The sequence below is a fragment of the Tursiops truncatus genome, chromosome 10 (genome assembly GCF_011762595.2).
Source record: "Tursiops truncatus isolate mTurTru1 chromosome 10, mTurTru1.mat.Y, whole genome shotgun sequence".
In the NCBI taxonomy this organism is placed as follows: Eukaryota; Metazoa; Chordata; class Mammalia; order Artiodactyla; family Delphinidae; genus Tursiops; species Tursiops truncatus.
In genome coordinates this window covers 1,683,060-1,710,427 of record NC_047043.1, presented here as the reverse complement: position 1 = coordinate 1,710,427, position 27,368 = coordinate 1,683,060, and the positions used below count along the sequence as shown (strand labels likewise).

Genomic DNA, 27,368 nt, shown 5'->3' with positions numbered 1-27,368 from the left:
TGCCTCTTTCCTTTCTTCACCTTCTCCTCACACGCTGCCTGAAATCCTGAGTCCAGAAGCTGTCATGTCCTCATCAGTTGTTCTTTGCCTATTTTATAAATTCCCCAAAGTCAGAGCGTGTTATCCTAGCCTACCTTTGGGTGACATTGGATAAAATAACTGTGCTCGTTGGAAGCTCCCTCGCTGCCTCTCCTGGTTGGCAGACTGGCCTCTTTACTCGAGGCCCATGTTTCATCACTACAGATGATGGGGGCCCCAGGCCTCCACCCACCCTGCACACAGACAGACAGGAATTTTGTCCGTCCACCATCTACTCAGCCCCCGGCACGACTCCAACAACATCGTGTGTGTGTGTGTGTGTGTGTGTGTGTGTACGCGTGTGTGCGTGTGTATGCGCACCACGGGGCAGAACATAATACAGAGATAGCGCTGTCTTTGCCCTTCAAGAACTTACAAGTTAGTAGGGGTCGACAAGATGGCCGCATGAAAACAAACGAGCAAACGGGAAAGTGGAAATGAGAGAGTAGGAAGGACAGCAGTGACAACAAGAACTGCTGACTGATTATTAATTAATTGTCAGACATTGTACTAAGCACACTGAGGGCAATATCCTATTTAATCCTCCCCTCACCCTCGTAAGTTAGGTACTGTTATCAGTCGCATTACAGAAAGGACAGCAAAGGCTCTGAAATGTTACGCAACTCAGCCGGAATTGCGTGTCTCCCACTTACAGGTGTCGTGTGGCTCTGGGGCCCGAGCTGGGAGCCGATGCTCCGTTGTCCTTGCTGTGGGCGCAGTAGAACCCCAAGGCAGGGACGGGTCAGGAAGCCCCACAGGTAGAGGCTGCATGGCTGAGCTGGGCTCTGACAGTTACTGTGAGCTCAGAAGGCAAAGGAAGGACGTCTCATAGGGCAGGTGGGAGGAGGGGTGAGGGCCTTAGGAACAGGGACAGCAAATCCAGGAAAGGTTGGGTCAGGGGCCTGGGCCCAGCGGGAGGTGCGGGACGTGGGCTCCACGGGGGCTGGGTGGGCTCCGAGCCCGAGGCCTGGGGCAGGTGTCCTGGCTGGGCCGGAGCCTGTGGGATGAAGCAGTGGGAAATCGCCCGGTTTACTCCGACGTTTGGTTTAGTTCTCCTTTTGCAGATTCCTTTTCTTACGTGGTCACTTTAATTATGTTCACTTTTGTGAGCAATGACTTTGAAATCCTGACTCAGAGCAGGAGACGGCCAGAGACTGCGGTGAAGAAGGGCAGATCAGAGGTTTCCCCCGAGGCCCCGCTCTGGTGTCTGGCGGGTGGCTCTACCGCCAGAACGGGAAGGGGAGCCAGGGTGACGGAGGATGACCTCAGTTTTGGACACTTCGGATCTGAGTTGGCATCAGGAAAGTCCAGCAGAGTCGTCCAGCCGGCCGCGGGGGTGGGAGGTCAAGGCTGAGGAGACGGACATGTTATTTTCTTTCTCCTCATTTCCAAGAAGTTCCACGCTCTCACTCCCACACCTTGATTTGGTTTTTTTTTCCTTTCAAAAATGGCTACCAGATTTTCCCAGAACCATCCAGGTCCTTCCAGAATCCCAGCCCCCTTCTAGCTCTGCCACCTTCTAGCTCTGTCTCCTCCGCGAGCCGGTAACACTGTCCTCCGGGGAAAACGCCGCTGGGCCCTGCCAAAACGTCTCTCCTTGGCGGCCAAAGATGGCGGCACCGTTGGCACGGAGGGAACCTGACTCAGCCAGGCCTGTAGGGATGCACCGTCCCTCCCGTGGCTGCCAAAATCCCAGCAGACATAGACGGTGACGGTTTCCGCCCACAGATAACCTTGCGTGTGGCTGACAGCTGACCGGGCCGTGGGTCCCGTCAGGCCCGCTGAACTCACTCTGAAAGCATGGCCTCTGTGCGCTGGCCCGAGCCTGGGCGTGTCCCCGAGGCTGTGGGAGCCGTGGTCACACCGTCGCAGACACCCCGCCCCCTCAGCAAGCCCGCCGAGGCCTGGAGGACTCAGTGAAAGGCCTCAGCCCCTGCTCAGAGCGCTCTTCTGAGCAGGGGCTACAGGAGCTCGCGGTTTACGGGGCGACCTGGAGGTGGAGATGAGGGAGACTCCCCGCGAACCAGGCTGGGAGGGGCCGCTGGGGGCCCCGAGGTGGCCGCCCGGCCTGTGGGTTGGTCCAGATACAGGGACAACGGGCACCTGGGTTGAGGCACCCCAGAGGCTGGCTCCCCCCGTCTTCTCGTTTCAGAGGTAAAACTCCGAAGCCCAGGTAGGTCTGGTAACGTGTTCAAGTGGGAGGACAAGTGAGGATTTTGGCCCAAGTCTCTGGAAGCCCCTGGCAAATTCTTTTCCAAAGATTCAGGAAGTGAGGTGGATGCTCTCAGATGCTGGAGTTGCTTCCTGAGAATGGAGCTCCGGTGCTGGGGGGCTCAGAGGAGGCTCAGACCCCTCCCGGCCAGGTGTTTGTGGACCCTGAGCAGGCCCCATTTCTCTAAACTGTTGAGGGGCAGGATGTCAGGCTCCAGGCAGCGGCTGCAGCTCCCCCGAAAAGAAGTTCCTCATCCACAGGCTGCTCCCCGGGTACTTTCTTCTCATCTACGATGTCAGAGGACCCAAATCTATAGGGTAAAAAAAGAGAGCAATTCAAATGTCAGCAGATTTCTCATCAGAAACCACGGAGGCCAGAAAGAAGTGGCACAACACGTTTTAAGTGATTAATTAAAAACTGTTAGCCCAGAATTGTACATCAAGTGAAAATAGCCTTCAAGTACTAAGGGGAAATTAAGATATTCACAGATGAAGGAAAATGAAGATAATTTTCCAGCACCAGAATTACTCTAAAAGAATAGCTAAAGGAGGTTCTCTAAAAAGTAAGACAATAGAAGAGGACTCTTGAAACATCAGGAAGGAAGAAAGAGGAAGAGGAAGAGTGAAATATGGATAAATACATTTTCCTTCTCCTCTTGAATTTTCTAAATTATGTTTGATGATTGATGTGATTTTTAAGTTGCCACTAAGATCAAGAACAAGGCAAGAATGTCTTCTCTCTCAACTCTCAGAAAACACAGAACACAGTGCTCTCTAGCGAGAGCAATATGGCAAGAAGATGAAAAGAAAGGCACACAGATCAAAGGAGAAAAAATAAAACTGTCTTTATTCATAGATAATATGATGCTCTATGTAGCAAATCCCAAGGAACCTTCAAAAACTCCTAACCTAATAATACTAATAAGCTAATAAACTAATAAGAAAGTTCAGCAAGGTCACAGTGTATAAGACCAATATACAAAAATCAGCTATATTTCTCTATACTAGCAATGAACATGTGGGCACCAAAATTAAAGATAAAATTCCATTTTTAATTGCTAAAAATAAGAAGTTCTTCAGTGTAAATATAACAAAAACATGTGTAGGACTTGTATGCTGAAAACTACAAAATGATAACTAAAGAAATCAAAAAAGAGCTAATAATTGGAGAGACATACTATGTTCATGAAGTAGAAGATCCAACAAAATAAAGAAGTCAGTCCTCCTCAAATTGATGTACAAATTGTAGTAGACTGAAGGAAGTCCTCAAAGATCTAGTTCTTCATTCCTGGACCTGTGAATGTTACCTAATATACAAAAGGGAATTTTGCAAATGTGATTTAACTGAGGATATTGAGATTGGGAGATTATCCTGGATTATTCTGTGGGCCTTAAATGTCATCACAAGTGTCCTTATAAGACATAACCAGAGTGATACTCGACACAGGCGGGGAAGTAGGATATATGATGATGGAAACAAGAAGTGGGATGATGTGCTCTGAGGAGGGAGGAGGGCATCACAGCCGCTAGAAGCTGAAACAGGCAAGGAGCAAATGCTCCCTCTATAGCTGCCAAAAGAAACCAGCCCTGTCAACATCTTGACTTCAGCCTCACGACACTGATTTCAGACTCTGTCCACCAGAACTTTTAGAGAATAAATTCATGTTGCTTTTGCTTTAAGCCACTAAGTTTATGGTGACTTGTTACAGCAGCAAGAGAAAACTAATACACAGGTTTAATGAAATTCCTACCAAAATCCCAGCAAGATTTCTTTTAGATATAGATGAGCTTATTCTAAGTTTATATGAAAAGGCAAAGAAAATAGAATAGGTAAAAACAATTTTAAAAAGAAAAATAAAGTGGAAGAAATTAATCTACTTGATTTCAAGATTCCATATAAGCTACAGTAATCAAGACTGTGTGATATTAGGGGATTGACAGGCATGTAAATCAATGTAACTGAAAAGAGAACATAGAAATTGATCTGCACAATTGATCCAAACAGATATACCCAGCTGATTTCTGACAAAGGTGCAAAGGCAATTCAGTGGAAGGACGGCCTTACAGGAAATAGTGCTGGAGCAAGGGGACGACCGTAGGCAAAACAAAGTGAACCTTGACCTAACCCTCACACCTTATACAAAGTCAACTCAAAATAGATCATGAACTTAAATGTAAAATTATAAAACTTCTCGAAAAAAACATAGGAGAAAATCTTGAGGAACTAGGGCTAGGCAGAGTTCTTAGGCTTGTTGCCAAAAGCACGATCCATAAAGGAAAAGAATGCTAACCTGGACTTCATCAGAACCAAGGACGTTTACTATGTGAAAAGAATGAAAAGACAAGCTACAGCTCGGGAGAAAACATTTGAACACCACCTATCTGACAAAGAACTCGTACCTATAAAAGACTCTCAAAACTCAACAGTAACCAAAATACACGATCTAATTAGAAAGCGGACAAAGGTCGTAAATGGCGCTCCTGGGCATTTGTCCCGGAGAAATGAAAACTTATATCTATACACACAAAAAACCTGTACCTGAAATGTTCACATTGTTTTATTTATAATAACCCCCAAACGGAAAACAACCTCCATGTCCTTGAATGGGTAAATGGTTAAATAAATTGTGGTGCGTCCATACCATGAAACACTATTTAGCAATTAAAAAAAAAAACACAACTATTAATACGTGCAATAGCCTGAATGAATCTCCAGAAAATTATAGTGAGTAAAAAAAGTCCAATCTCAAAATGTTAATACTATATGACTGTATTTATATAAAACTCTGGCAATGACAAAGATATAGAAATGGAGAACAGATTAGCGGTTGCCAGGAGGCAAGAAGGGTGGGGGAAGAGAAGTGGGTGTGGCTATAAAAGGGCAATACAAAGGATCCTTGTGGTGACAGAGATGTTCTATATCTGACACTATTGATATCAACATGCTGATTGTGATAAAACTTCCAGAAAAAAAGTAGGAGAAAATCTATGTGACATGAAACTGGTGAGTTTTCAGATACAAAACTAAAGTGTGGTCTGTGAAGGAAAGAAATTGATAAGTTTGACTTTATTAAAATTTAAATCTTCTTCTCTGTAAGAGGCACTCTTGAGAATAAAAAGACAAACCACTGCCAGGGAGAAGATATATGCAAAACATACATCTGATAAAGGACTTGTATCCAAAATATACAAAGAACTGTTAAAACTCAACAATATAAAACAAGCAACTCAATTTAAAATGGGCAAAAGATCTGAACAGACACTTTACCAAAGATGATACGAAGACGGCAAATAAGCATATGACTATATGCTCAACACCATTTGTCATTAGGGAAATACAAATTAAAACAACAATGAGGGACTTCCCTGTGTGTCCAGTGGTTGAAAATCTGTCTTGCAATGCAGGGGACACGGGTTTGATCCCTGGTCAGGGAACTAAGATCCCACGTGCTGCAACTAGAGAGAAGCCCACACACTGCAACAAAGAGCCCGTGCACTGCAACTAAGACCTGACACAGCCAAAAAAAATATGTGTAAAAGAAGAAATACTATTAAAACAAAACAAAAAAACGAGATACCACTTTGTACTATAGGAGTGACTAAAATCTAAAAATTAACCGTAGTAACTGCTGGTGAGGATGCAGAGCAAAAGAACTTCTCATTCATTGCTGGGAGGAATGGAAAATGGTACAGGTACTTCGGAAGACAGTCTGGCAGGTTCTTACAGCAGCCTTACCATATGATCCAGTAGTTCTACTCCTAGGTATTTATCCAATTGATTTGAAAACTTATGCCCACACTGAAACCTGAACATGAATGATTACAGGAGTTTTATTCACAAGTGCCCCAAACTGGAGAGAACCAAGATGTCCTTCAGCAGTTTAACGGATATAAAAATGCCTACGGAGTATCCATACAATGAAATACTCTTCAGTGATAAAAATGAATGCGCTATCAAGCCAAAAAAAGACATGGAAGAACCATACATGCATATTTCTAAGCAAAAGAAGCCAGTCATAAGAGGCAATGTACTGTATGATTCCATTATTTGACATTCTGGAAAAGATAAACTATAGAGATAACAAGCAGACTAGTGGTTTGGGGTGGGGGGAGGTTGACAAAGTGAGACAGGGAATTTTTTAGAGTAGAGAAAATATTCTGGTAGATAATGACTATGCCTTTGTCCAAAGTTAAAGAATTTTACAGCGAAAGAGTGAACCCTAATGTATTAAAATTTAAAAAACATTTAATAGGTTAGGGCCTAGGATGGAATGCAGACTTTGACAAGAGCATCTAACTGTATTATGAAGTTTTGAAACACCTCACAGAGGGAGATGGGGGGAAGGTTCTGACCTAAGCAACTTTGAAAATGAATGGATTACTCAAGACTAAAGGCAGAAGGACCTGCAGTTAGCACCGTCCTCTAGTTGAGGAAGTTGTTTCCAATGAAGTTACAGGTGAACAATTCTGAAACCTCCATATATGTGTCCGGAATTGAACAAATAAGAAAATGGATGACAGGTGGTAGCAGCCAGGTTTCTTACTACTGGAGCGGGAAGTTATAGACAAGCAAGGGGAAGAGGCTAGAACGACCTATGCCGTGATAGATTAGAGCTGGATACATCAGTATGAACCCGCGTTTTGCTTAACATAAATACAGATGGATATATGTATACAGAAATATTTACAGAGACCTATAAGTACACAGGTTAGGACACACATGTATTCCCATGCTCTGTTAGCTGAGAGGGCTTGGAAGCAATGACACCCCAGAAGAAATGAGCACACTTAGTATCCAGGCCTTGGTTTCTAAGATCTTCATTGGAAGATCTTCTTCAACAAAATGAAGTGCTCCTTGGAGAAACGGCTGATTCTAGGACTGGGGCAGGAAACATAAAAGATGATCCTGGAGCATCTTTTAGGACCAGAAAGTACCAAAGTGCCCCCAAATAAAATCCCCAGTGATGGGAATATGTCAAAGGGACATAGGAGCCAAGTGAAAGGACTCCCAATGGCCAAATCTGGAACAATCTGAGCAAAAAAATAAACGAGGTAGTACTGGATTAGAACCTAAAGTGCAAGATAAATACGCACGAGTCCATACTGATGTAGATACGTGGTTGAATACATAAATACATGGAGGAGAAGAGATTAATCTCTCATGCAGAGGAATTCCGAATAATAGACACTCTGCTCTCAGGGAGGTGAGCGCAGCCCCTCACGCCCTAAGCAGGCTGTGCGTGGCGACTGCCTTCCAAAGAGTGCTGGTTGAAAGGGGAAAAAATAGAGCAACTTCGCAGGAGAGAAACCTGCAAAGCACTACAAGGCAACATCACAGTGACAGGTCATGTTGATGACATGTACCCTGGACATGGTATATAAGAACAGCACTTCCCTTCCATGGTCAGTGCTCCTCGGAACAGTCAAGGTCATCCAAAACACAAGGCAAGTTGAGACACTGTCACCATCGAGAAGGGGCTTCAGAGACATTATGACTCAATGTAATGTGTCATCTGGATGAGCTCCTGGAACAGGAAAGGGGCATTAGGTAAAAGTTCAGGAAATCCAACTAAACTATGGGCTTCAATGAATAATAATGTATCAATGTTGGTTTATAGAGGAAACTGGAGGTCGACTTGTGGGAACTCTCTGGACTTATGGGGAGACCCGTGAAAACATCCAAACAAAAAGAAAAGAAAAAAAAGGGAGGTGAGGATTTAGTCCACTCTCCCTTACCCACAAGGCCTAAGGACAGAGCAGGGCCGGCTCCCCTGCAGCTGCGGCAGGACATCCCCTGGAGAAGGGATTCAGTAACTGCAGGTTTTAAGTGTCTGCCCGCCCTGTGTGAAACTAACACTCATTCAGCCAACTCTACCTCAGAACTCTTCTGTCCATCTACATCTATTCCATAATAAAAATTTATTTAAAAATTAAAAGAAAAAAGTTAATAAGCTATCCTTTCTGAAAAGGCTAATACTTATTTATACTAAAGTTGAGCCAATAAGGTAGCTTTTAATGATAGATGTTTATAAAGTTAATCCTAAAGACATATCTTTTTATACAAGTTAACAAATTACCTATCTATATATCTATCTTTTTTTTTTTAACTTCTAATTTGAACCTGACCCCAAGTTCAGGCACTATGGATACAAAAGTGAGTAAGAAATTATCCCTGCTCTCAAGAAATGCAGATTTCCTGCACCTTGTGCTTGCATTTCTACAGCTCTGGTTGTCCAGGTAGGGTGAAAGTGACGCACGCTCTCCTTTGCAAGGCCAGAGTCACACAGTATTCTGAGCCTGACGTTTTGTGGACTTTTTGTTTTGCTTTTAAAATATTGGTTAGAATTCCAAAAGTTTTCAGCCTGTGTGGCAAGAGAGCAGAAACCTCAGTGATGTCATGGCATCACATATGTCTTGGCCTTCAGCTCTCTGATAGACATCCTGAATCACTAAGGCTGTAGACAGTTTTCCATGGTTTCTAAAGAGACTTCTATTAACCTAGTGTGATGCTTACATTTCTATCAGTGTTCTATTTTTCTATGTCATTGTGACTCTCCAGATTCAGTGTAGCAAGCCAGGCCCATGCCTAGCACATTTGCACATCATGTAGTAGAAGGGTTTTAAAACCCTCTCCTGTGTCAGAACTCCTTAGGGGCCAGGGGAAAGGCTTAAATTTACTGGTCACTGGAGTCAGAATTTGTTTGAACAGTGCCTCTAGTTTTTCAGGAAGGGAAGGGAAGGGAAGGAGGGAAGGGAAGGGAAGGGAAGGGAAGGGAAGCGAAAGGAAGGGATGGAGGGAGGAAGGGAAGGGAAGGAGGGAAGGGAAGGGAAGGGAAGGGATGGAGGGAAGGGAAGGGAAGGGAAGAGAAGGGAAGGAGGGAAGGGAGGGGAAGGGAAGGAGGGAAGGAACCAGCATGGCTCTTAGAGTCCGTGTGGCATCTCTCCCAACTCTGCCTTCAATGATGTCATGTGGTAGCTGGAAATCGATGAGGTGGGAGCTTTCCACCATGGAAACTGGCAAATTCTGCTAACCTGGGTCTCCACCCCCACCCTCTCCCCGCACTGCCCCCCAGCCCCCGAGAGCCAGCTGTTAGACATTTGCAGCACCCTGCTGCTGCGGGACCACAGCCAGCTCTCCTTGAGGAAAAGATTTCTGAACTTCACATGGTAATGGTCTCCATATCCTTAGGAGAATGGACTTTCTGAGGGGAAATAAGACTGTCATTGACTTGCTTAAGGCACTTTTCTTTGCTCTTAGGATAGACACCTTAACATGACCTTTAAGGCCCTGAAGGGTTTGGCCCCATCTGTCTCTCTCATCTAGGGTGGGGTGCTTTTCCCAGGAACCTTGGCCTCCTTTCCATTCCTTGAAAGCGCCACGCTCCCCTCTGTAGTGGGGTCTGTGCACACCCTAACCCTTACATGTAGTTGTGCCGGGACGGTCCCAGTTTAGCACTGACAACCCCGCATCCTGGGAACTCATCAAGCCGCAGGTAAACACTCTGCTCCTGTGGAAAGGTTCTTCCTTCCGTTCATCTCGTTACTCTTGGTCAGAGCGGAGAGGCTTCCCCGACTCCCTTGCCTAACCCATCCCCTCACCCAGACAAGGCTAAGCCCCCCCGTTTCACTTTGCCAGCCCCAGTTCATGGTACAGCACTTACTGTGGAGTTAATTGTAAACTCATTCCTGTGATTCTTTGATTCATATCTGTCTCCCCCACGACACAGCGATTTGCTTAGTGTTACAGCCCTAACTCGTGGCCCAGAGCTCAGCATCCAATAGGTACCCACATATGTATTGAATAAATCAATGAATAAAGGAACTCCCCACCCAACGATCTTTCCACGGTGTGACAACACCCCTGTGGATTGGAACACAGAACAGCGTAAAGGTGGGAGAGGGGAGAGCAGAACCAATGGCTCTCATTGGATAAAAAAGCAGAGGAACAGAGCTTTCAAATGTTTTTTCAAGGTACGCAAGAGAGCTGGGAATGCGTCAAAACCAAATTTCTGTCCTCTTTACAACTTGTGCCCGTAGCAAGCCCTGAACCTGGCAGGTACGGCCCGTGTAGTTCAAGGTGTCAACATCTGACCCTTGCATCTGGACACACACATATGCTTTCGTTTGGGGTAAGGCTACACTCCTATTTGAGGCTTATTTTGTAATGTTTGATCCACCGCAATATAATTGAAATAGAAAAGCATCTCGTTTTAGAACCGCAAGCCCATACTGAAGCACATCCTTTACACAGAAGGCCTGTGTGAGCAAGGGCCCCAGCTGGTTGCAACTGCGCTCCCCGCACCGCTCGAAGCCCCAGACACACGTCCACCCCCGGAGGTCCCGGCAAGGACTCTGGGAGGTGTAACCCCACGCACACGGTCATTCACTGACAACCGTGATTAATTAGCGTTGAAGCGGGAGCAGTAAACTCTCTCTGTTTGAGGCTTGTCTCTTCATTCATTTTCCATGCCCCCCAGTTAGGCAGTGCTCATGGGTGGGAAGTGCTTTTGCTTTAAGGAATCAGTTAAAAATCAAACGGCTCATTTTGCACACTGTGAGGAAAAGCGGTCCTCCCCACCCTAAAATTGCCTCACCCATCCCATCACCGCCCGCCTGCTGGAATCACAAGACATGGTGCCAACTGGCAAGCATGGGGGTGCGTTTTTAACTCACGGGGGAGTGGAGCGAGGAAAACATTTTTGTAAGGCTGTTTAAAAGTTATTTGCAAGGGAAACAATTAAAAAAATGTGTGGCCGTTCTCTTGATGTTGAAGAAATGCTATATCCAGCATCCAACTCCAGTGGGCCAATTCTCTCCTGCAGGATTTATGGGACCAATACTGCCCAGCAGACAGAAATCTGCATGGAAACATGTTTCACGATAACAGAACTGTAATAAGAATAACACCCCAAATGCCCAGACAGTTTTATAGCACTCTGGTCATGGAATTCCACTTTCTCTTTGGAGCCCTCGGGATGATAAATATGTCTGTGTACATCACCGCCAGAAGCTGCCTGGTGACCAGCTGTCAGGATGGCCCAGGCTGGGCCTTCAATCTTCTAAAATTAGCTGGGAATACCATGTCTCCACAGGCACACATGTGTCACATCTCGAGATGGATACTTAGGTTTCTACTCAGAAATCCCTACTTCTTGTTCAGTGAATCTGCAGTTCATGAAGAGTCCCCCCATCTATACCCACTGACAGGCCACAGGGTGAGTTCAGTCTTAAACACTGTCGTGGGAACGTTTCATTCTGATGATTCTTTGGGGTGGAGACCCTTTATAAACTCAGAGGCGGGGGGTCTAGATGGACATCAATATTCTGACGTGTTGCTGTCTCTGACTTCTCTTCTTCATGTTCTTCTATTTCAGGAGCCAGCATGGGGCTTGCTGTGCGCACAAATCAATGCCAGAAGGATCTTGTCACAGAGAGGTTCTCTGCAGAAGGATCCTTGTCACAAGAGGTTCTCTGCAGTTCACAGCGGGGGCTGAGGAAGCACACGTCGAGCTCTGTCTTCACTCTGAGCTGATTCACACGTGGGCCGTAGCTGCTTCAGGACTGGTGTATCTGCACCGCTCTCCACATAAGGCCTCCGGGACAACCAGCCAATCGCAGCACCATTCCTCTCGAGACTAAATACAACCTCAGAATCTTTCTCAACCCAGTGCCCCAGAGAGCAACCACCAATCCGTTAAATGAGCTCAGCGTTGAAAACTACGTGCCACTCCGTGGTCTATATATTTAGACTCTTAAACAAAACAGAACAAATTACTTCCTAAGACAACTGGCTTCTGGGGGGAAGAACTTTGTGTGATCCATTGTTTAAAAATAACCCATTATTCACTTCTGATGCATTCCCACCATGTCTGTGTTCCCGCTGTACTTAACTGGAGCTGTTAGTGTTACTTATGCCGTCGTATGAAAGAGCGTCTGCATTTTCTTCCAGGCGAGTCCCTTGAATTCGAGGGTACCAGGCTCCCTCCGTCACTCCCGACGTATGATGGGAGTATTACTGATGCTGAATAGATGCTCAGTGACTTGAAATGAAAGCATTTAGATGATTTACCCAACCACGGCCCTGTGTTTCTGGAAGGGAAGGAAGCTAAACGCTTTTGGGATTCCAGGAAGCACTTATGTCAGGGGACGAAACCAGGGATGGCAAAGTGCAAGGGTAGGGGCTAGGGCTTGCAAGCACTCTAACTGCAATCAGAACCAAGAACCAGTGCCTCAAAGTGCAGCTGCTAATTCAAGGTTTATCCAAACCCAGGGAATGCTTTGGTCAGCAAAACTGGACCCAAAAACATCTCCTGAGAACAAGCCGTCTCATAAGATTTCCGTTACCTGCTGCTTCCAGGCGGACTGAAAATACCTCCGGGCCGCCTTTCCAGCGGTGGTTCTGGCACTTTTTCTTCCAGACGGAGCCCACAAGGGCAGGAGTGCACAGAGCTCAAATGTCCTGGGAGGAGAGTTGATTAAATGTTTTCAAACCTCAAAAAAGGAAAAAAAGAGAAAAAATCAGTTCAGGTAGAGTTCAAGTTTGGGGGTCAAGCTTCAGGGACCCCTGGGACTCTTTTGTAGGGAGGCCATTAACTTACTTCTTGAAATGGTACCTTGGAGGGCTTACCGGGGCAGCAGTCAGCGCGCAGCACCGCCCTCCTTTGTTTTGTGTGGTCCGCCCGTCACAAAGTGACCCAGAATCACGCTGCCCTCCTTCTGCTGCAGGAAGACGCGAGCCAAGTCACAGAGAGGGTCGCCTTCATCCCGAGGCAGAGGCCGACTTTCTCTTCCACTCCCCTCTGCTTTCCTCTTGAAATCAGAGCTTCAGATGGCTGACCCTGGCACAGATCTGCTTTTCCTGGGGAGATAGGATCGTTTCAAGCTGCTTTTCCACATGAAAACCTTTAGAGGCCCTTGATGACACTACCACCGCCCGCCCAACGCTGACAGATGAAGCTGGAAGAAACAATCCAGCGTGTGTTTGAAAACCAAGACGTTCCAAGGTTTCTACCTCGTTTTGAGCCCTTTCCAGCTGCTGTCCAGTGCGGCCGGCTCCTGCCATGGATGCGACTTTCCTGAATAGTAAATCAGGCTTCATTTCCCCTCGAGTGCCAGGATAATGCACGGAGAGGCGGCTGGGGACACGCGGAGCGCCGCGCCACCAGGCCCCTCCCTCCGCCCCGCCCCTCTCTTTGCTTTTCGCTTCCCTTCTGCGTTTCACTCTCTGCAAAGGGGTTACGGATTTTGATTACTTCTTCCAAAGGAAGGCTAACAACTTTACCGCCTAAGATGATGACATGATAACAACTGAAAAAGACTAGGAGGACGACACCCACGCCAGTGCCCGGGTCCTGATGGGGAGGAGGTCTTCCAGGCAGAGCCGGGGGAGAGGGGGCCCGAGGCCTCTTCACACTCCGGCGTCTTGCTCACTCACGATCCGTTCACCAGAGGCTCCTGGAATTACGTGCACTGTGTGAGAAGTACAGAGAGGCGTGTAGGTTCCTCCCCCACCCCGTCCAGTAGAACCCCTGTCCCGAATAAAGGAAAATAATAATAGTAAAGAGCTTGTGTCCCTGTCAGAAAATATATCTGCATCTTGCTTTACAAGGACTAACTTAACCAAACAGGAAAGCAGATGTCAAATCTTACAAACAGAGGTCTGGTTTCTTGTCCCAGGAGCTCTGCGTGAGCTCAGAAAGGGAGAGAGGGCTCTGTCCTTAAGCTGGGGTGAACAGATGGATAGCTTAGGAAGGCACAGCTCATTCAGTTCTACATTTTGAATATATGTGTGTGTATATATATATATATATATATATATACACACACACACACACATACATAAAACATACATACATGAAACACACATATGCATGTGTATGTGTGTATCATTTTTTTCTACCTGAATTCCTTAAAATATAATTCTAGAAAGAAGGAGAAAGGGCTATATAGCAGATGGCTTTAAAAATGTTCTATTTGAGTAAACTCCTTGCTGTAACACCGTGTGGTGAGGCAGCGGCGGAACGGAACTCAGGCGTCCACTAATTCCCACCCCCTCTCTCACATTCCGGCCATGGTAGAGCTTTGCTTGCCGTGTCAGGTTAATTTAGCCTTTGCGGCTGCAAATTAAAGCTTCATTCTGAAAAGAGGGAGCTAGTGGATGAGGTGGCGAGAAGGAATAGGAGTTTTAGCGACATGGGCATTGACTTGGCCACGTCCATGGCTGCCACGCCAGACCACGCCGGGAAGGCGCCCCCGTCCGTGGCTCTTTCCGTGGCTGGTGCATGCAGTGCAGCTGCCGTGCTCCAGGCAGGACCTGTCGTGTTGTCACGTGAAGGCGACAGGATTGTACTCGGAGCAGCCCAGGACCTGTTGCACAGGAGCCCCACAGAGACAGAAGACAAAGCCCCAGAACACCCGAGAAGTGGCCAAGGAGATCATCCGCGATGTGAGGCCTCTTTTATCGTTGACGTCCTAGAGCACCTAGGAATCGCTGAGGTGAAAGGGGGGCATTTTTCACAGAGAGGAGCCAATGGAGGTGTAAGTATATCCCCAAACTCCCCACGGAGCCCATTAAATGGCTGTGCGGCCACCGGGCCCTCCGGTGGCCTCCTATCTCCTGGGTCAGTTCGGAGAGCAGCATCTTTTAAAGGAAAACTACCACCTTTGAGAACAGCGTTGGCAAGCTTTTCTGTATAGAATGAGACGGTAAATATTTTCAGCTTCGCAGTCACTGTCACAGCTACTTGAATCTGTGCTTGAGAAAGCAGCCGTGGACAACACGTGGCTAGTGGCGCGTGTGTGCGTGTGTGTGCACGTGTGTGTGTTCGTGGGGGGGGGGACCAGTAAAACGTTCTAGGTGGAAATAGGCTGCGGGCTGGCTTTGGCCCACCAGCCGGAGTTTGTCGGCCCCTGTGTTAGAGGATCCAACTTCTCTTCGTTCCTTTCACTCGTGGTGTTTAATCAGAAGTCGCTGTGATGACAAAGAGCAGCTCCCGAGGATGCCCGGGCAGCCCCTGGACGGGGGGACGTCCCTCCGTGTAGGAACATTCTCGGCAGGTGTGCCCGTTCCACCAGGCAGCCCACCAAGACGCTCCGACGCCTCCCACCCAGCTTGACGGCTGAGGGCTGCCTGACCTCTGAGACGAGGGGCAAAGTCTAAATGTTTCTCCTCTGAAGCCCTGCTACCTGATGCAGCAGCCTCAAGGGACAGTTTAATCTTACCGGCTCAGAGTCAGATATGTCCCCCCTTTAGATACAAAGCCGCCTTCTCCCCCAATACTGTTCAGCTGGGCTAGAGGACCCCGTTATGTATCCAGAACTACCCAGTCCGAGACGGCTCCAGGGACCCAATCCTGCCCTACCAGGACCCAGAGCCATGGTCCCCGCCAGGCACAGAAGTGCTGGGAGGTCAGCGAGAGGTCACCACGCTGCTCTCTCTGGTTCAAGCGCGCACACACTGTCTGATTGTGCTGGTCCGACTCGTTAGACTCACACGGGCTCATTCAGCCAAACAGGTGAAACTGATTTATGCCAGGCTCCCAGGGCTGGGGGCTGCACGGCAGAACGGCTTTGTGTGGGAAGACTGGGATCCTTCTGGTTTGAAATTTGTGAGAAATTCAATTTAAGCGCGCACCCTTTTCACCTCTGAGGCAAGCCTGAGGCCACCTGAATCAAAACCAGATGGACTGTCAGGCCTAAAGACAACAAAGAGTGGTGGGATATCCTGCCTGCAGAGGACCCCGGAGCAAGGCTGAAACACAGCCGGCTTGTTTCTAGACCTCGGCCGGGATGCTCCCCAGATCTGGAGCGCGGCCCCGGCCCTTTGTCTGCCCACAACGCCCAGGGCATTGCCTCGTCGTAGCCCGGTTACTTGAGCTGGTTTAAGTGCGACCCTGAGCTCCCCGGGCCTCAGCCCCTTCCTTTGCACTGCACCCCTAGCAGGGCTGATTTGTTTTGGCCAGGCTGGCAGGTGCCCTCCCAGCGCTGAGATCTGAGCTCCCACAGGGGTGTCAGCGGTGACCTGAAGTCTTGGGTGGCCGCCTTCACGCTCTCGCTTTCCCCGTCAGCTGATACATGTACCACCCACGTGCTGGAAGTTTCCGGCGAGCTCCAAGATTCCTGTAGGAGGGGGCGCTGACCTCCTCCGCCCCCGGCTCCCACCAGCCGGCGGGCCCTGCAGAGGAGCCAGGGCCCTCTCGGAAAGCTCGGGCCCTGCCTCTTCATAAACAGTGAGGGAGTGAGCATTTACACATGTGGCTGTGAAGCACGAGCCTCCAACTGACAACTGAAATCGGCCGTAAACAAACGCTGCCTGAGTCCAGAAGCTTCTTCTAAACCGCCTTTGAAAAGAGGCGAGGGATCAGCGGGTTATTTTCCAGAGACTGGGTCTGTCTGGGGACTCCAATCACGCGGGCGTCCCCAGAGTGGACCTTTCCCTCGTCCCCGCCTTCTGAACCCCCGTGCGTCGTACCAGAGGCCAGCAGATCCCTGAGTGGCCTCGGCAGCCGTCGGGCAGCGTCTCCACTGCCACCAGGGTGCCCAGGGCTGTGCTGGCCTTGGTGTCCATCTCTCTCTCCAGGCACGAGACATCCAATCAGATTATGGAAGAAGGCCCCCCTGCCCCCAGGGGACTTACGTCTATTCCCATCATGCTGCCCAAGCCGGACGCCGGTCCCAGCTGTGAAGACAGCACAAAGCCCTGGGGGCTGCGAGGGAGTCCAGGCCTCCCTTGGCCCAGACGTCCTACCGTGGGCCTGCCCACCTGCATCCGGGGGGGCGTCCAGAGCACCTGATCAGCCCCCCAGGCCAGGTTTTGGGGTGGCGCCTCATCCGAGCGGGAGCTGGACGACACTGGAGTCTCGTGGAATCTTTCCCTTGCACACGTTTAAAATTGTTTCAGGAATTAGGCTACAGCATCCTCACTACATCCCCGACCGGTGGGAGGGGGGCACGTGGTAAATTCTGTTGAGTTGCTTACGCAAGAGAAATCCAGGCACAGCTAGTATCGCAGACGGCAGAGCTCCTGAGCACTGAGAGCGTGGACGCCGGGGGCAGACACACGTGCTCACGCACACGCATGCACGCTGGCCGCCTTGACAGCCTGCGGGATCAGTCAGGAAGAGAGGAGGCGCCTGCTGCTCAGACCGAGGGCTTCTCCCTGTTCCTCCCTCCTCCTCCCATTACACCTCGAACCTGGGGCTGTGGGGGCCCGTTGAGGGTGGAACAAGAGCCCTGAGAGGCCACCTTTGCGCAAGGGCGGCTGGATTTAAAATCAAAGCAAAGGGGGGAGCGGGGCAGTGCTGGCAGGGCGGCCGGGCTGGTCCCCGAGGGAGCGTGGGTGATGTCCGCAGCTTCCGACGGGCCCAGAGGCTGCCTCACCAGCCTGTGGGGTCCCCGAGGCCTCCGCGGGTTCTGGGGAGAAAACGGACGAGAGGCAACAGCGCTGGTGCCACCAGGCCCGACGGTGCAGCGGGAGCCTGTGTGGCCTGGTCAGCACAGAAGTCCACGACCTGGGAAGTGGGGGGGCTGGTCAACCCGAAGGGCCCCCGAGCTCAAAGGTGAGCGTCTCGCCACAGGAGTCGGCCCGCCCGGGTTCTTGTGACTTGTCCTCTTTGGTCTTGGGGTACAGAAAGGGTGAAAATCTGGGGGAAGGGAATCGCGGGTAAGACATAGCCAGTGGTTCTTAACCTCAGCCGCTCCTCTCAACACTTGGGGAAAACACTGAGGAATGCGGGGTCCAGACGGCATCGGAATCCCTCCTCCTGGGGCCCAGGCATCAGGCGATTTTTAAGGCGTCCACCGCACAGTGATCCCATTGTGCCACCGGGTGGAGGCCCGCTGGATGGACGGCTCAGGGGTTGGTGGGTCCTGATGGCCGTTTGCAGGCAGGAAGGGACAGGTCGAATCTCAGCACCGGGATGAAGGAAAGGCTTGATTACAGGGAGTCTCAGAGCTTATTCAGAAAATCTGACAGGGGAACCAGAGCAGACCTACTGAGTGTGTGTGTGTGTGTGTGTGTGTGTAAATATTCTCCAAACGTTATGTAATACATATATACACACGCATGCGCACATGTGTGTGTATATATGTTGTGTGGGGGATATTTAGTTCTTTTATTGTATACATATGTATGTGCACATGGTAGTGTATAGTTTATTTTTATTGTGTATAGACACATTATAGTGTGTATACACACACACACACACACATATATGTTTGTTTGGGGGACATTTAGTTCTCTTTATTGACTAAAATTCGAATGTTCCCCTGTTTAAAATCGGGGAGCCGTCCCCCCTGAGCTACCAGCGATCCTACAGCAAGCCGCAAGGACAAAATGGTCACTCAGAGATGCTATTTTTTCCTTTTGAAAGAAAGAAAAGAAAGGGAGGGAGAGAGGAAGAATCCCCTTCTGGAAATTTAAACCAAGACATATCTGGAAAGCTACAATGTGAAAACGCAGCTCCAGCGTTGGGGGCGTGCCTTTGAAGTCACCCGTCCAGAAAGCCTTTAGGAAACCAGCTTGGAGTCACGCTCTCAGCCCAGCAGGATTCGGGGCCATCAGGATCCACCAAGACCGAGCAGGGACAGGCCCCTGGCTGCCCCTCGAGGCTGAAGCGATGGGGGGTGGGGAGGCGGGCCTGTCCCTGACTTGACGGCTGGGGAACCAGCTGTGTCCTGCCATTATTTGGGGCTTACACATCAGGTGTTGCTGGGAGGGGTAACATCTGTCAGAAAGGTTCTCTGTTCATTTTTTTTAATCTGTACTTTGCAAGGTCACAGTTGCCAAAACTCACTCTGCGGCGGCTGAGTCAGAGGAAGAAGCAGCAATTTGCAGACCTCATCTGCGTTCTCATCACGAAGCATTTACGTCGCACTTTATATCTGCAGTGTATTCCACGTTGTATTAATTTTCTCCAAGGATCACCACTTTAAAAGATTTCACTGGGTAAAACTGCAGAGGTGATTTAACAAAACAGCCTCATATAAACTGTCCGCCTTCTGAACAACCACCCATAAAACACGTTTGCTTCTTCGTCACAGATGATGAAACTGAGGCGCAGGAAAATTAACGGTTTCAGGGGTGCCGCTGCAGGTGACTTTCTGAGGTGGACTTTGGGAACTTGGGCCCCTGGGTTTGTATTCTCTGGCTTCTGTTTTATCCATAGGACCCCTCCTCCTCAATTTCCCAGGTCCAGCCAGGGTCTTTTTTCTTTTGCAACCTACTTATTTCACACTCTTATCAATGCAGAGCACAGCTGCATTTTCTGAACTACATTGATTTTTGAAATTTCACTGATGAGAAGGAAAATGCTCATTTTGATAGCACTCCAGGCTCTGAACATGCAGTGTGTAATAAACCGTACAGATTCTGTAATTTTTAAACCGTTTTTGCTGTTGTCTTTTTCAGTGAAATTATTATTGCCCCTAATGTGGGTATCAACCACCTCAAATCCTTTCTGAAAATAGGAAGGGCGTGTGTGTGTGTGTGTTCAGTGTTCAGACTAATTCACTTGTGTTCTTAATTTCTCTACAAGCGGTGGGGAGAGAGTCACCTTCGTGTTCTGCAAGACGAAACTGAAACCAAGATTGATTAATCAGTTACCACGTCCACAAAGGGTCTTAGGGAATCTGAGTAGCCGTTAGGGGTCGGAGTGTTGGGGAAGGTGGCATCTAGTCGCTAGTGAACCAGGCAGGTGACCATGGACGACTTAGTGAACCTAAAGCTTCATTATTCTCACCAGCAAAAGTGAAGCAGCGTGTAGCATGCCCAGGGTTCTGTTATTATGAATCTCATAAGGAATCCTGGCTGAAAAATGTTCTGTAAACTGCAAATAACTATATACTTCTGTATGTAATTAGACATTACTGTACATGGACACCTGTGTGTGTATTATATCATATACATACATCCATACATAAGTAACGCATTATTACTAAAATCGATTGAAGTAATTTCATTTCAAAAGGGCGATGCGTTTTCTAAACTGGGTAGAAGCCAGCTTTTGCTCTATATCCCTTGACACAGGATAACTGACTTTTACAATAATTTTATAACGAGATTCTCATTTAATTAAGAACTATTTATAAAAACAAACCTAAAATACCTCCAGCGAAAGGTCATTGTAAGGGAAAGGCACACTTTATTAACTTGAATGGACTTCGGATTAACACTAGTCCTTCAAAGATGTGAGGGATGAGATCACATTGCTGGAAAATATATTACTTTCTCTTTCAAGGAATAATATACTTTTCTCCCCCTTTTCCCTTAGCTAAAGGAGTAAATATTGGAGAACTTCTCTCTCCTTTAGAAGCCAGGATATTTAAGAAACTCTTCAAGAGAAACTCAGCAATCTGACGGGCCTGAGTGCAGGTCCCCAGGTCCCCGTAAGGCCCGGCCTGGCGGGCGTGTGCCCCTCAAATGTGGCCTGAAATGGTCCCAACCACTGCTTTTCTCCAGCCTCACCCGAAGTCATGAGTGAGCTGCTGTCCTTTTGAAAGCCGTTTCTACTCTCTAGGAAACTACCCCAAGAAAATAATCAGAAATGCAGACGAGACTTGCAGGGACAGTTACTCCGGTGTTGTTTAGAACAGCAACACTAGGGAGCTCTTCAATATATCTTGTTTATGCTCATGTGCCATCATTGATGTGATATTTGCCAAGAATGTTTGCGCTGGAAAATATTTCATGCTATGATGTCAGATCAAAGGGGTGCAACATAAAATCAGTAATGCAATGATTCTGATTTTATAAATGTGTTTGGCATGGAAAAAAGATTAAAAGAAAAATTGTATCCAAATAATAACCATGGCCATCTCCCAGTGACGGGCATGAGGAAGTTCAATCTCCTCTTAGACTTTGCTGTATTTTATACATTTTCTACAATAATCATACATTACAATTTTTAAAGTTTATTTATGTTTATCAAGAAAGTCTTTTCCAAGGATGCGAGTTCTGTTCTGAGTAATAAATTTGTGTAGAATAACAATTTACTTTTTCAGCTTCTGGTTACCTCTGTATTACCCTTCCTTTGAGAAGATGATCTGGTCCCGGTTGTAACTTCGGCCAGACTTCACCTGCGTCTGCGAGCACCCAGCGGCCTGACGTCCGGCTATAGCCAGTGGACTCCACTTCTCAAGGCGGGCAAGTGAAGGGATTTAAAAAGATAAATTCACGTGCTCACCGGTTCAACAGCTACTCACGGACTTGCTGCTCTGCCAGGCAGATTTTTAGGCATTTTATCTTCAGGGGGTCAGTGTGAGGGGCCTGGAAGGAGACATCTAGGGCCACTCCTTTGCTTTTGGAGGCTGTGTCCAGCTAAATGTTTCTAAGATGTGTCAGTTCTTCTCTGGACAGATTAGCAAAACTCTCTGAAAGATGACTTTGAGTTATTAAAATTTAAAAGTATTTAATAAGCACGTTCTGTGTGTCAAACACTAGGCTAAGAGCCTTGGATAAGGAAGAGAAGTGGATGAGAGCCCCACCTTCCCGCAACAGGCCTGGACTGCCCGACGGGACCGACGTGCACCCATTTTTTAAATTTATTTTTTAATTGAGGTCTAGTTGATTTACAATGTTGTGTTAATCTCTGCTGCACAGCAAAGTGACGCAGCTATACACATATAGACATCTCTTTTTATATTTTTTTCCATTACGGTTTATCCCAGGGTATTGAATAGAGTTCCCTGTGCTATACGGTAGGACCTTGTTGTTTCTCCATTCTGTATGTAATAGTTGGCATCTACCAGCCCCAAACTCCCCGTCCATCCCCGCTCCCCGCACCTGGCGACCGTATGACCCAGCAGTCCCACTCCTGGGTATGTAACCGCGCATCTTTACTGTGTGCTGTGTACACGTGCTGAGGCAGAGTCATTGCTTCCCTCCCTGGATGCTTCAAATTTTGCGATTATGAATTTCCACTCTATCAGTTACTTGATATTCACGTACCCACTATCCAATTCCTTCGGTAAATTTTAAATGCACCATGACAAATAAAAACACTGGCTCCCCCTTCTAGCTGTAAGTCCTGCGAGGTCTACATGAACAGCAGGCCTTCCTAACCTAGTCTTCCCGCTGCTGTAAATAGAGCTGCATTCGTTTAGTGCATGTTATTATTGTGAATGTAGATTAGTAATTCCTAGATGACGTAGGCATTAAGGTATTTGTCTCAAATATGCAAAAATACCCACAATTTCCCCTAACACTCCCTCTTCTTGATACTCCCTGAGGCCCTGTCACTGATTCTGGGCTCTAGAATCCGTGCCCTTTACAATATTAGGGGTGGTGACCATCAATAACAAAACCCTCTCCCCAACTTACTGCAGGGACAAAAGCCTCTAGAATATTAGTATTCAGTAAGCTGGCAAGCTAACAACAAAATCTATGGGCTGAATACTTATAAATACTGCATTTATCCACAAAATCTAAAAATTGAGAATTTCTATGTATACTAAACACTTATCATAACAGAGCTTCTCAAGCTGTAACGTGCACACAAGTCCCCTGGGATGTGGTCAAAATGCAGATCCTGAATCAGCAGGTCTGGGCCGGGACCTGGGAGTCTGCATTTTAACAAGACCCCGGGTGATGGTGGCGCTGCCGGTCCATGGACCACACTTTGAGTAGCAAGGATCTTTACATGGGTCTCATGGAGAGGAATATGAGAACTGGAGGGAAATTCTGAGCTATCAGAAAGAAAGAACCTTCTTTTACCACAAGATAATAGGCTTCAGGGAATGCCGTGAGGTTGAGGGCCTTGGGACATTGTCCCTGGAAGGCCCCGTGTGGTAGGGTCACTGCACATCCAGGGCCTCGGGTGGAGCTTCAGGGAAGGGAGGGCTCCGCCGCCCCCCCAGCCCCGCCACCCGCAGGTGGGCACGGAAGCAGCCTGTCTTCAGACACAGGCCGAGTGAGACCGCACGTGTGGAAACGCTTCGCAAAGTACAATATGCGTCAGGGGATATTATCACTCAGCTCACGGGGTCGTGAGGCACAGTCTCAGTGGGTGTGGAAAATAAAGAAACTCAACTCCTGTTGCAGAAAGCACTGGGTGGCACTGAAGATCTTTCCTGAAAGTTCCTTGAGGGGAAGGCTTGGGCCTCGGGGTGGGGACGCGTGCTCGTGCTGACTCTCCCTCTTTGTGTCACCTCATTTCGCCCTTTGCCCGGCCTCTGCCTGCATCGTCCCCCCCACCCATGCCCCCCAGTTTGTCCCAGCAGGAGGGGAGTTTGCCAAAGGGGCTGGAATGACCTGTTTAACTCCCACTCACTCAGACTCTCTCTACTGCGTCCCCCCAAACTCACCCAGAGGCTCTCACTTGCTACCATCTTGAAGCACATGCAGTTGCAAATTTGCTCATCTCATCTTGAGCCTCAAAAAGTTAAAACAGGCTGCCTTCCCCCAATCTGTTTTACATTTTCCATCCGTCTCTCTATCAACTGTCCTTCTATCCACCCATCATCCATCTATGTATCTATGTACACACGTATGCGTACGTGTGTATCATCTCCAGTTACATCTTTCATGAAGTTGTAATTTCTCAGTCCTGTTGCTGCATGAGGTTCGTGATGTTATTCTATTTTATATGTACATGTGCTTTTGTTTGTATTGTGGTCTGATCTTGGACGGTTGGCAGTAATTTGCTTCTTCACTTGTTGGCGTTTGCTGACCCGGCCATGCTCTTGTTGACCTACTATCAGTTCAAACAGTGTTTGCTCAGGAGGGGGAACTGTTTGGTTTTCTTATTTGTTTAAGTCTCTGATGGGAACTAATCGAAGGATGGACTGACTCTGCTCTTGACAGCTCCCTGGTCATATACATTCCAGCTTGATCTGATGTGGTGTATTTGGGGGAACTGGGGAGAAGTAATTGGCCTTCCAAGTCCAGGTTGCAATCAGCACACTCTCAATTAGAATCAGAAATGATGGGAAATTCCTGACCAAATATTTTCAGCAGTTGACCCTAAGAGGTGCACACTTCTGGGTGCTGCTCCTCGTTTAGCATTTATTCAACAGCTATTACTGACCACCCGCTCTGAGCAAGGATCTTGGTTACAGCGGAGACCTAGACACGGTATTGACCCTGAAGGTGCTCACAGCCTGTGTGTATGCATGTGCTGGCCACGTGTGCATCTAAGTGGACACATCTGTCCCAGTGTATGCATGTGTCTGGGTGTAATCATCTAAGAGTGTGTGTGTGTGTGTGTGTGTGTGTGTGTATGAACAGGGAGAGTAGGCACGGGGAGGACAGATAAAAAGACTTCTTCAAATCAGTCTGTCAAGGAACAGTAGAGGTAAGTAGAGGCAAGCACAGTAGAGGTAAGTCTCAGACCACTGAGGGCTGAGACTGTTTTGGCCCTAATGTAGCTTGGAGTGCGGGGCATGGGGCTCGTAAGAATCCAGGTTGGGGAGGTGAGCAGAGACCAAATCCCCCCGTCCAAGTGTGAGACAGAAACAACACACCATATTTCCCCCACTCACCCTCTGCTAGAATCAGAATCCCTGGAATATTCCTCTGTACTTTGTCCACTGGTAAAACCTGAAAATCCTTGACCCTGGTCTCCACCCTATTTCTTCATGCCCCAGAGAGTCATCGTGCAATACATAAACAGACCTGACTGCAGCTGGTGTAGGAGAGAAGGGGGAAAGCTTGGCCTCTCTCTCTCCTGAAGCCACAGCTCTCTGTGAAGATGGAGCGTTCCTACCTCTTACTTAGAAAACATTCACGCACAGGGAGGTGCATTGAAAAGCATTTTAATAAACACCCCGCCTGGACTTCCCTGGTGGCGCAGTGGTTAGGAATCTGCCTGCCAGTGCAGGGGACACGGGTTCGAGCCCTGGTCCAGGAAGATACCACGTGCTGCGGAGCTAAGCCCATGCACCACAGCTACTGAGCCTGCGCTCTAGAACCCACATGCCACAACTACTGAGCCCGTGTGCCACAACTACTGAAGCCCGCGTGCCTAGAGCCCGTGCTCCGCAACAAGAGAAACCACCGCAAGGAGAAGCCTGCGCACCACAACGAAGAATAGCCCCCGCTCGCCACAACTAGAGAAAGCCCGCGCGCAGCAACGCAGACCCAAAGCAGCCAAAAAAAAAAAGATGACTCTTTAAAAATGAAAAAAAAACCTCCCCACCCCTCTCTCCTGTGTTAAGGCAGGAGCATGAAGGCCTGCTTCCTGCAGCCAATGGTTTAGATTCCAGACTCAGGCGAGCTGATGTGAAAGGTCTGATGGGCCTGCCTGGATGGATATCCAAATAAGCAATTTCTTACAAACGTGGAAGCCAGTGATGGCGAGACCCACAAGGTGATGAAAGAAGCCCAAGATAGCATCAGAAATGACCTAACAGAGGGGGAGCTGGGGCAGAGGTGATTGGCATCCCAGCTTTTGCTAAATTTAACGTGACTCGCCAAGTAAGAGAAGTCATTATTGAGAAAACGTGGAAGTCCAGCCAAGAGTTTGGGTGATGGAAAATTAACTATAGTTGAGACATAAAATTTTACAATGTACGGATTGTAGAATGATTGGATGTCTTTCGTATTTTAAGAATGCAGCTCAATGGACCATCTCTTAGCATTATCCTGAAAGCTTACACTTTTGATTAAAACCTTCAAATCTATCTTGGAGATCCAGGAAAGAGTGTGCATACCTTAAACCCAAACATTCTACCACCTGCACAACTGGCATTCCCAAGTTTCCTTCTATCTTTAAATTTCATTAAAGGGGTTGTGGCCAAGCTAGAATTCTTGTATGCGAATTTTGTGTAGAAAATTCAAAGAAGTTAGAGATTTTAAAAGATTATTTAAGAGTTTACACATAGGGTTATTTTCAGGGAATACAAGATCAGACCCAAACTTAGCTACTGTGTTTGGGAAAACGACTGATGCAATGCCTTGGGTACTGCCTACCTGGAGGGGCTGGAGGCTGACTTGGGACAGACCCCAGCACGGCCCAGGGGGACAGTCCTGTGACCCATCACGTGCTCACTGGGAGGAGCATGGAGACCAAGGAGGGGGGAGGTGAGCTTCAGGCAGGCAGACGTGAGTCCTGGCCATTCTCCTCTCCAGATGTCGCTCTGTTCCTTTCCACCTTGTCTGTTTCACTTACATCCACTTTCCAAACTCAGCCAGACTCTCAAGTGCTCATGTAATTGCACTGGGCTGGATGATGAGAGAGCCCTGAGGTTTGGAATTACTCACGCCAAGACCTGTCACACCAGAGAGCACTGTGTACCATGAACAAGAAGCCCAGAGGAATACAAAAGTAATAAAATAAGTGTGGTTATGTGGTGTGTAGCAAATACAAATTTCCATGATATGCTAAATAATAAAAATGTTTCTCAAGAAATATCTACCCTAATGGAAAGGAATCACATGGCCTTAAATCAGCTGAGTTCAATTCATTCGGCATTTATTGAGATCCACTTATATCTGAGGCACTGTGAAAACCAATGGGAATGAAAAGTTGAACCACATATGATCACACTGGTGACGATTCTGTCCAGCTGCCCCCTTGCCCCACAACTTGTTCAATAAATCTAAGGAAAGAGCAAACATCGACTGACTACCTGCTCTGAGCCAGGCACCTAGCCTCTGAGGCTATCAAGTTGGTTAAACACACAGTTCTTATCCTTAGGAACTCATAGGCCGGTGGCCATTGCCTTTTTTCTGCTGCTTTTGTAAAGAACAGAAATCCTTACCACCTGGAGTCATCATCAGTATAGCAATAAAACTCTGAAAGATGCTAAAACTTGGCCCAGATCGAGAGGAGAAAACCATGCAGAAAAGATGGAGTTTCTAGCAAAGAGACACAAAGAGACAAGAAAAAGCTCTCAGTCACTTCCTTAGCATTGAACTCTGAAGTCACGACATATATATTCTGGTTCAGCACACTTTCACCTTCTGTGGCTGTTTTATTCCCATGTATTTGAAATAGGGCTGTAAGATGTAGCAAGCAAAAATACAGGAAATGCAGTTAATTTTCAGATAAGATTGAATTTCTTTCTGTGAAGTTCAAAATTAACTGCGTGTCCTGGATTGTAGGGGTAAACTCATTAGAAATTAGCTCTGTACTTACAGAGAT

General features: G+C 47.7%; 1 long non-coding RNA gene across 1 annotated transcript in view; it reads right to left on the bottom strand.

The window, feature by feature from the left end:
- Nucleotides 1-5: 5 nt before the first annotated feature.
- Nucleotides 6-27,368, bottom strand: part of LOC109551565 (uncharacterized) — a 196,117-nt gene continuing 168,754 nt past the window's right edge. Inside the window, exons 7-9 of the long non-coding RNA XR_012334266.1 lie at nucleotides 12,917-13,147; nucleotides 12,634-12,780; nucleotides 6-2,600 (exon numbers count right to left, since the gene is read on the bottom strand). This is a non-coding gene — a long non-coding RNA (uncharacterized lncRNA). The remainder of the gene's footprint in view (nucleotides 2,601-12,633; nucleotides 12,781-12,916; nucleotides 13,148-27,368) is intronic.